Here is a 9,575-nt window from a genome sequence, read left to right as displayed (position 1 = left end):
TATAAAGTTTGAACATGCCCGTATGTGTATATCTCTAGGTTTGATATATGAATTTGAAATCACGAAATCCCGGCTTAAAAATGTACCTCCATTTAAATGAATTAAAAAAGCTAATGATGTAGTCGAATTCCAAAATTCCAATCTTAGGTTTGTAATTCTGGTACATCAAGGTATATCACGCATGTTCAAAAGTATCGTTATCTCATAGTCCAAACTGTGAAACAAATTGATCAACCATGAGTGCACACACTATTGACCATATATATCTCAATTACACAAGTCGTTCTCTGCCCCAGACATGAACACATGAGGACATTAACACCCCCCTCTCTTCTAAAGTCCGGACCCCAATATAGGCCTCTATCTTGTCTCTCGAGCATGCACACATCTTTTTCCCCACTCTTTAGGTCTCTCGGCATCTCTCTTTGCCAAGCACACGCACAATGTAGAGTGTATCTTTCCCATACACACAAAACGTCGCCCCCAAACGTCTATCTCCCTAGTTATGTGGTTCTCGCACACTCACCACACACACCACCCCCACTGCAAACAAGCACACTTTGTCTCCTTGTGCACCACTCTCCTCTTTCTATCTCTCCCACATGCAAACCCGCCCCAGCTCCTTCCATGTATACATATATGCCGTGACTCTTTCCATAGCTCCCTAATGTATCATCATTCTCAATCTCTCACGTTGTTATCTACACCGTCTAATCTAGATCTCTCATGAAGTCCCTATCACAAACACGATGACTCGCTTCCCTTGCGTCTCCGTACATAGGCCAATTTCGAACAACATCAACATTGTCTCCCTATCTATACGCCATTTATGGACACAAACGACCCCTCTCCCCCTCTCTCCCTCTCTTCCTCTCTCTCTCTCTCTGTCGCTCTCTCCCTCTCTCTCTCCCTCGCTCTCCCACCCCTCTCCCACACACACTTGATGTCTCTTCCAAATATTCTGCTCCCCGCCCGCACACATGCTATACTGCTACAACACATGCCTTTGTCTCTCTGTGACACACATGTCAAACCATTCCCCCTTCCCTTATACTAGGTTTACATCATTAGTGGTCTCTCTAATCCACATACACACTCCCTCTCACACACAAACGCGCACACGAACACACATAGACACGCACAAACACCCATTTATCTGGATCCTCATCTCTCCCCATGTCCGCATGTGTATCTCACACACTCACTCTCTGATTATGTCTATGTGTCTCCATGTTACACAACACAAAGCCCCATGTACATGTCTCTCTCTATCCTCCACACACATAGACACAAAGAATCTCTTATCATTGCCTCAGTCTCTAGACATATCACACACGCACACTGTCTCTCTCTCTCTCGCAAACACGCCCAACAAGGGTTTCCCTGTGAATAACTTACAGTCTATTCATCAACAGTCGGGGCAGTACGACGAACACGAGACGTGAAAAAGAATAACTCTACACGTGCTTAGACCACCTAGTATGACTACTAGGACTAGAGCAAGCCGAAAACACGCCGCCGTCACCCCCTCCTTATCGGCGACCAGAAAACCTTTGTTTTACACAATGGAGAAGTCATTGTGCTAAGGCCCCACATGCCGAGGCATTGAATAGAATGTAGATCCTAGTTTACGGAAACAAGTATCGATAATACGTTTGTATCTCCATACTTATATTTCTTCTCTTGTAAAAAAACCGAGTTGGTGATGATGGTACACGTGCCATATTACAATATAGACTGTCTGATCTATATCTTACGGATGGAATTAAACTAAAAGATAACGGCACCTCTCTCCACACTTGCACACAAGACCTTCCCTCGTTCATCCTTATCTCCAACAACCTCATTGTTGAGCAATTAAAAAAGGAAGCCTTTGGAACAAACTGGCCTGGTGGCCGCTGCCGGCGTTGTCCATCCCCATGCCTCCGCTCAGTCCGACCAGCAATCACCACCACGCCCCACTCCTCTTCACCTTATCTCCTATTTCTCGATATATCATTGGTTTTTACACATGGGATTACTCCCGCATGGGTCAATCACAACAAGTCTTTTATAAAAAAAATGCATCTTGATGTTCCGTGCAATGCATGGACATCTTGCTGGTACTCCTACAGAAGACTAAGTTGGTGATGATGGTGTGTCTGTCATCCGTCATTTCTGACCATTAGATCTACATCTAACGACTGTGAGGTAAGTTGTTGCATTTTCTCACCAACATCCCACTTCTCTACCAATTTACAGAAAAACCCATAATTAGTATCTTAAAACCAACCACATCCCTCCCTCACCTCACCAAAATAGCCCAGGAATTATTCTAATTGAAACATAATATATCTCTAGTGATATATGTATATCAAAATTAGAGTGTTTTGTATCAAGTTTGTGAATAAGTATTATTCTAATTATGATCCGTTGCAACGCACGTGAACATTGCTAGTATTTCCAACCATGGAAAAAATGCTAGTATTTCCATAGTTTCGAGTTTTCCATCAAGATATTAGTCACTCATGGTTGATATTTACTTTCAATCACGTACACATATGCACTATGTAAGTAGCCTTGCTTATTGGCTTCCAAAGCTTAACTTTTCCTCCTACTTACAATATGTAGAGTATTTAACAAAAAAAACTACCACTTTCAACGAGCCCTAGGAAGAAACTATTATACAAAAAATAGCAAAAACATACCCAAAATTTCTTAATCCGCGCCAAAAACTACTACCTAGTGCCGATTAGGCTCGTTTAAACCCGTTTATGACAGGGTTGGCCCACACATCTGTGCTGACGAGGCAAATTAAACCAACACATTTTGTTTGACCGTTGACACAAGGGACCCACATCTAACCTTCTATCCTATTATTCCCCCTCAAATCATTATTTTTCCTGAACATTACTTCAAATAGTACTGATGCATGTTCGTCGGTGGCACCGGTGATGAGCGAGTTGGCCACCGCTCCGCCGGACGGGTCGGACGCCGCACTAGCCTCCGGACGGGTTGGCAGGCTGGCCCGAGCATGACTCACGAGCGAGCAAGCCGTCGCGCTGGCCTTCGCTCGAGCCAGATGGATGGCCTTAGCGCGGCGCGTGCGACTAAGCCGTCGCACCACCGTGCCAATCTAGCTAGCAAACCTTGCAGACAAGCAGCTGGACGGAGCTATCTTGGCTAGCTAGCGGCCGCGAGCGCCAAACGGAGCTGGCATCCTGGCTGCCACAAGATGGGCTCCGCACCGCCGGCGGTTCTGACCTCACCTTCTGTCGGCGGCGGTAGCTGCGTCACATGCTCGAGGATGACTAGGTGGACGGGCCAGAGGTAGGAGGTCACTCAGGGATTTTTGTGTAGACTGACATGTAGTTCCCACAAGTCATAACACCAAACTTGCCGGTCAAATAGAAGGCGTTGACTTAAGGGGCGACATGTGTTGAAACATGCCTATAACAGCACTTTTAGAGTAGTCGTTTCTTGGTAGGGCTGGTTGGTAAGGGCATGTACAATGGTTGATAAGGTAGTCTTATCTTAAGTCTACCACGTATGTAAGTGGTACTAGTAGTTTCTTGGCATTATTAGTGGTTTCTTGTAAGGAACAATGTACTAATAGTGACAAAAGGCAATTCTAGGTTGCGTTCTACTCCAACGAGTACTACTAGTGGTCGTGGGAGTGTATACCTCTTTTTGTGGGTTCGATCCCGGCCGAACGCACGGCGGCCTTTTTTTAAATAGTAACTTTGCTGCGAGCCAATATTGTACACGGGTAGTTTGAGTTTGAAGTCGAACCGACGTGTCGCACCACAATCTGGGTGCACTAGATAGCCCATCCATGTGAACGAGTTTTCCTTCCCATCATCTCATGGCTCGCGTGCTCGCCCTAGCTACACCTCGCTTGCAGCTTCCTCGTCAGCTAGTAGCATATTTAAACTAGCGCCTCCCAATTAAGCCCGATGAGCAGGAACTATGCAATATGGCTCTGTACGTAAAGTGCTAGTACTCTACTAGTACTCTGTAGCTTGTGGCGTTGCACGCATGGACTTCACACCATTATCGGCTCTATAAAAGAAATTCCTCTTGACGTGATTTTTTTTGAAACAGAGGCAAAAGTTTTGCCTCATCTCATTCATAAAGAAGGAACTACTAACAAAGTTCGACGAGATCCATTACACCTCCACAAATGGAAGCGAAAAGCCTAGTCTCGCTGTATCAAATAACTCAAATGTTCTGCCCCCGCAGTAACCGTCGCTGATAAACAAGCTGCTAGTGTGTGCGTGAGAGGAGCAGCTGAGTAGGCCAGCTACGCGCTTGAATAGTGCACCGAGAGTACCCACTATGCAGGTGTACATTCCCTGCATTGATAGTACAGCGATGGTTTCAGAGAACAGTACTACCCTCCACTTCCAACTTTAGCTCCTTAGCCCTGAGATTAAGAGTTCAAAACTGGTGCACTATACTAGAAACAGAGTACATCACACTACTGAAAGTGCATTAAGTCGACAAGAGGGGGGTGAATAGGCGATTTTTATGAATTCTTCACCGAGGAATGTCAGGGTGAGGAAATTCCTAAGAGAAGAACTACTTGCAGCGGAACAAGTACTCAGATGCAAACATAACAGAACATAAGCATGGTTATCATGATGAAATGAAAACAAGCACAGAGTACAGAAAGCGTAAACACAGGATAAACAGAAGAAGACAAACAGACTGAAGAAATTGAGATGAGGAAATTGAGAAAGTCTCGGAGCTGTGCTTTGAGGATTTTCCTTTGAAGCGTAAACACAGGATAAACAGAAGAAGACAAACACAGGATAAGCTCACGATCAGTCATCACCCTCGGAGCTGTGCTTTGAGGATTTTCCTTTGAAGCATTTGCGGCAGAGTCATGAGTGGCAGAGTCATCATTGGTGGAGTAGGATGCAGCTTTGCGGAACTGACCATACAATGGACGAATGCCTTCATCAATAATAGTTGTAGCCTTGCCCTTTTCATCAGCTGAGGAAAATGTCCGCTTGAGGACTTCTATTGGGGGCAAGTAACTGACGTGATTCTGAAAATCAGCCTTGTAGTTGAGTGAAGACCTTGTTCTCTGGAATCTCATAATGCAAGGAGCATCAGGCTTCAACTCAAACGGAGAGAGTGCAACATTTGCTAGAGTCCTCATGAAGAAATCATGGTAGTTGATAGGAATGCCATGTATGATATTGAATAGCAGATTCTTCATGATGCCAATGACTTCTTCATCATTCGAGTCGTGGCCTTTTATTGTACTCAATGTCTTTGATAGAATGCGATAGACAATTCTAGGCACAAATAGCAATTCCTTCACGAGGAATTTGGTCCTTGGGCATGACCGGGCTTCAGCGCTTCATCAACACTTGAATGTAGTGAGATGTAAGTTCAGGTTCATGGTAGATACAGCGTGCACCTTCAAGGGGAGGACTATCGGATCTTGGATTCCGGCACAACCCTTAAGGTTCGAACACTCGGGTGCACGCGAAGATCTCCCCCTACTGATCCACGTCCTAGCCTCGCTAAGATCTCAGGGACTAACTCGATGAACTCGCAGCACAAAGGACACAAGGTTTATACTGGTTCGGGCCACCGTTGTGGTGTAATACCCTACTCCAGTGTGGTGGTGGTGGATTGCCTCTTGGGCTGAGGATGAATAGTACAAGGGGAAGAACAGCCTCCTGAGGAGAGGTGTTCTTGTGCTCGGTGAACTTGTGGTTGTTCCGATCTCTCTCGATCCGTCGGCTCCCCTTCCTACTATGGTGGCTACTCCTATTTATAGAGGCCCTGGTCCTCTCCCCAAATATTCAGTGGGAGGGGATCCAACAACGGCCAATTTGAAAGGGGACAGCTAGTACAGCTTATCCTGACAAAAGTGGTCTTCGCCTGCAAAAGGCTCTGGTGGTCACTCTGTCTTGGGCTCCATGGTGACTTCCGTCTTGCCGTCCTTCTGGTCCTGGTCTCATTGCACCGATATGGAAACGTTTGCTTGACTCCTCGGTACTCCGTCCCTGCGCCAGCTTCCTTAGCACCAAAGAGGAAACAACGACACTACGCGCGCTGGCGCACGCCTGGCACCAGCCTGACCTTGGTCGTCATGGCTCACATCATCAGAACCTCGCGAGGTTTGCCTGGCCTTGATCTCTCTACCCCTCGCGAGCCATCCTGGTGAGGCCACTCCTGAGGAGGTCTTGTGTCGTCCGCCTCATGTGGCTTGTACCCTCGCCAAGGTCTTGAGTCCTTGCTGGTGAAGATGGGCCATATGGTCCTGCTTGCGGAGCCACACCGTGGGCTGCAGGCAGGCAAGTTTGGGGACCCCCGTTCCCAGAACACTGATAGTAGCCCCCGGGCCCAAGGCGCGCTCGGGATTGGCTTCGAGGCAAAGTCGAAGGGCAAGTGCGAAGCGCCGCCGGCCCCATTAGCCTGCGGCCTTGGTCGACGTGTGGCGATTGATTGGACGTGGGTGTCTCCGATTCCCCACGTCGCCTCGGTAACTGCCTGATTTGACAAGTCTCTGCTGCAAGCAAGGAAAAACCATCATTACCTGTGATCATGGGGGGCGCTGGTTGGCCTTCTTCTGCTATAAATGGGGAGGGGTGCAGAGCCACCATCGCCCATTTCTTTCCATTCTGCTCGCTTCTCCCCCTTTGCTCCATCGCCAGTTGTGACGCCAATGGCGCCGTCGAAGAGGTTCTCCGCCGCAGAGAAGGGGAAGGCCCCTGGCGAGGGGCCCGGCTCTCCGATGCCCAAGCGTGGACGCGGCCGTCCCCGCAGGCACAAGCTACACCTGCCACGACCCTGCCCAGCCGTGGCAGCGCCGCTTCGCGTGGCAGGGGTCGCTCCGGTCATGGCTGTCCTGTCGATGAAGGGAGACGCGTCGTGGTTCCGTGGCCTCCCCGGACGCACTTCCACTTGGCGGAGGTGCTGCCGGAGTTTGTCGTCTGGTCAGAGAACCCAGCCGGCAGCTGGCTTCAGCTCCTGTGTTTCTTCGTCGACGAGCTGTTAACCTTTGGTCCAGGCGGGTTCTGGCTGCAGGCGGACGGCTGCTGCAGCAGGGCTTCCTGGGTCGTGGTCGAGGTCTCCGTCGCTGGCAATATAGCCCTGGCCCATGGCTGCCAGACGTTTGCCTGAGCACGTGGCCTGGGCAGGCGGTGCACCCTCCATTTCAAGTATGACGGTGACGCGACCCTCTACGTGAGGGTGTTTGGGGAAGATGGTCACCGCGTCGGGTGCTGCCCCGAGGTCAACGACGGCGAGGAGGTGCTCGGCCTTGGAGATGGTCGTGATGAGGACGAGGGTGAACCCGCCCTTGGGGCCGACCACGTCTCGTCCAGCAACGGCGGCGCTTCCTCCAGCGACAGCTCTAGCAGCGGCGGTTACGACCAGCCGCCACGCCGCCGTGCCCGCTTTGAAGGTGGCAATGGGTCGTCTCGTCGCTGCGCCTCCGTGAAGAGCGAGGAGGGGTCCGGCTGAGCTCAGGACGGCACCAGGAGCCTGCCCCCGTGGACCGTTGTAGGGGCAGATGCCGCTTTTATTTTGTTCTTCCTTTCCTTCCTGCATCAAAAAGAAACTAGAATGGGCCCCGGAGGGGCATGTATCGAACTATGATCTTAATCATTATTCTATGTTTGTTGCTCCTGTGCTGTGTCGCAACATCATCATTTCATGTAGGGATAACTTAGCTTGACTTGCTCCGAGTAGCCTCCTCCTCACGAGGCACTTGCTTGCTTCCTGGTTCCTGTCGAGGCCTCCTTTGACCTGATAGGTGCTTAGGAACTGCAAAAAAAATTCTTCAAGAGGTTTATCGTTCTCCCGAGGCTTGGTCGCGGGCTCCGCTGGCCTTGACCCAGCGCATTGTATCGCGGTACCCGAGGGGCACGGATTGAGAGAGAGAGAGAGTTGCACCAGCTTGTGGGCTCGAATGAGGGTACCTCACGAAAAACAGAAGAAGGAAGCTCACGAGGGTACCTGTTCAGCCCCCTCGCGAGGAACGCGCGAGAGAGAGTACAGGCCGACCAAAGAAATGAAGGCAGAAACAGAGGCAGAAAGCGAAAGGGCGAGACTAGCAAGAGACACCAGAAAGCAAATTTCAATTAAAGAGGGGCGAGACAACTTCGAAAAGCAAATGAAAAGCCATGTTTGGCACCTAGTCTAGTCTTCGACGTCTTCTCACAAGCGCGGAGCTAAGTGCTGCCACTAAGATGTGGGAGGGAGCCCCCGAGGCCCAAGGGCGGCACTCCTGAGACTCCGGGGCATGTACAGCCCCACTCGTTATTACGTGAGAGTATCACGGGCGGTGATCTTCACAGGCATTGGGCCTTCTTCACAGGCGCTGGGCTTTTCTTCATAGCCGTTGGGCCTTCTTCATAGGCGCTGGGCCTTTCTTTAGGGGTAGAACTTCCGGAGGTGCTGAATATTCCAGGCATTCTGGATGAGTACCCCGTCCTGTGTCTCCAGGCGCGCGACGCCAGGCCTGGAGACATGGACGACCTTGAACAGGCCCTCCCACATGGGCGAGAGCTTATGCAGCCCTTCCCTGGAGAGGACCCGCCTCAGGACGAGGTCACCCACCTCGAGTGTCCAGGAGCGGACGCTGCGACAGTGGTACCGTAGCAGCGCCTGCTGTTATCTTGTTGCCCGTAGTGCTGCTTCGCGGCGACGTTCCTCCTTCAGCATGAGGTCCATCCCCCGCCTGGCGTCCTGCTGCGTTTCATCAAATGCCAGGACCCATGCGGAGCGATGTCTGACCTCGTGAGGGAGGACTGCTTCTGCTCCGTAGATGAGGAAGAACGGGGTCTCGCCCGTCGGCTTGGTGGCAGTGGTGTGGATGGACCATAGCATGGACTGGAGCTCATCGTGCCAGCCCCTACCGCAGGCCTCGAGCTTCTTCTTGAAGGTCCTGGTCTTGAGGCCTCTCAGGACCTCCGCGTTGGCACATTTGTAAGTGCATCTAGTGCCCCTTACTGATTTTGGTGTATTGAAGACTCATAGGTTAAGGGACTGATGCGTTTGTGAGTGTACACAGGTCTATAAGTATATGAGGAGTTTGATATTTACAGATAAAGTCGACCCCTAAAAATGAAGATCTTCGACTGAAGACTTTGGATTTCTGAAGAGTTTCTGAAGACTTTGAAAATGAAGAACTTGGTGTAATCCTAAAGACTTGATATTCATTCGAGGAACATGAAGCATGAAGACTTTTTTTTCATAGTTTCTTTTTCTCTTTCTTGAGCCATAGGAAACACCATACTGTTAAAGGGGGTCGAGGAAATACTAAGGAAAAATTTCCAAGTGATGCTCAACTCAAATCCTACACCTACCAATCCCTTCGAGTGAAGCCATTGGAAATCTCATACAGCTTAGTCAATATCTTCAGTGACAGAGACAAAGTTCTTCTGGTCTCTAAGGAATTTGTTCTGACTGAGGAGTTAGGAATTCTCCAGAGCGGATTGCCTACATAGTGAGGAACATGATAAGCCATGAGGAATTTGATACTCAAAATTCCGACTGTTGTTGTGCTATGCGCCAGCTGTTCCAAAATATCTACCCACCTAAAGGTCATATCATTGAAGGGCATTTAT

Source organism: Triticum urartu, chromosome 1, assembly GCF_003073215.2.
Source record: "Triticum urartu cultivar G1812 chromosome 1, Tu2.1, whole genome shotgun sequence".
Classification (NCBI taxonomy): domain Eukaryota; kingdom Viridiplantae; phylum Streptophyta; class Magnoliopsida; order Poales; family Poaceae; genus Triticum; species Triticum urartu.
This window is presented reverse-complemented; position numbering follows the sequence as displayed.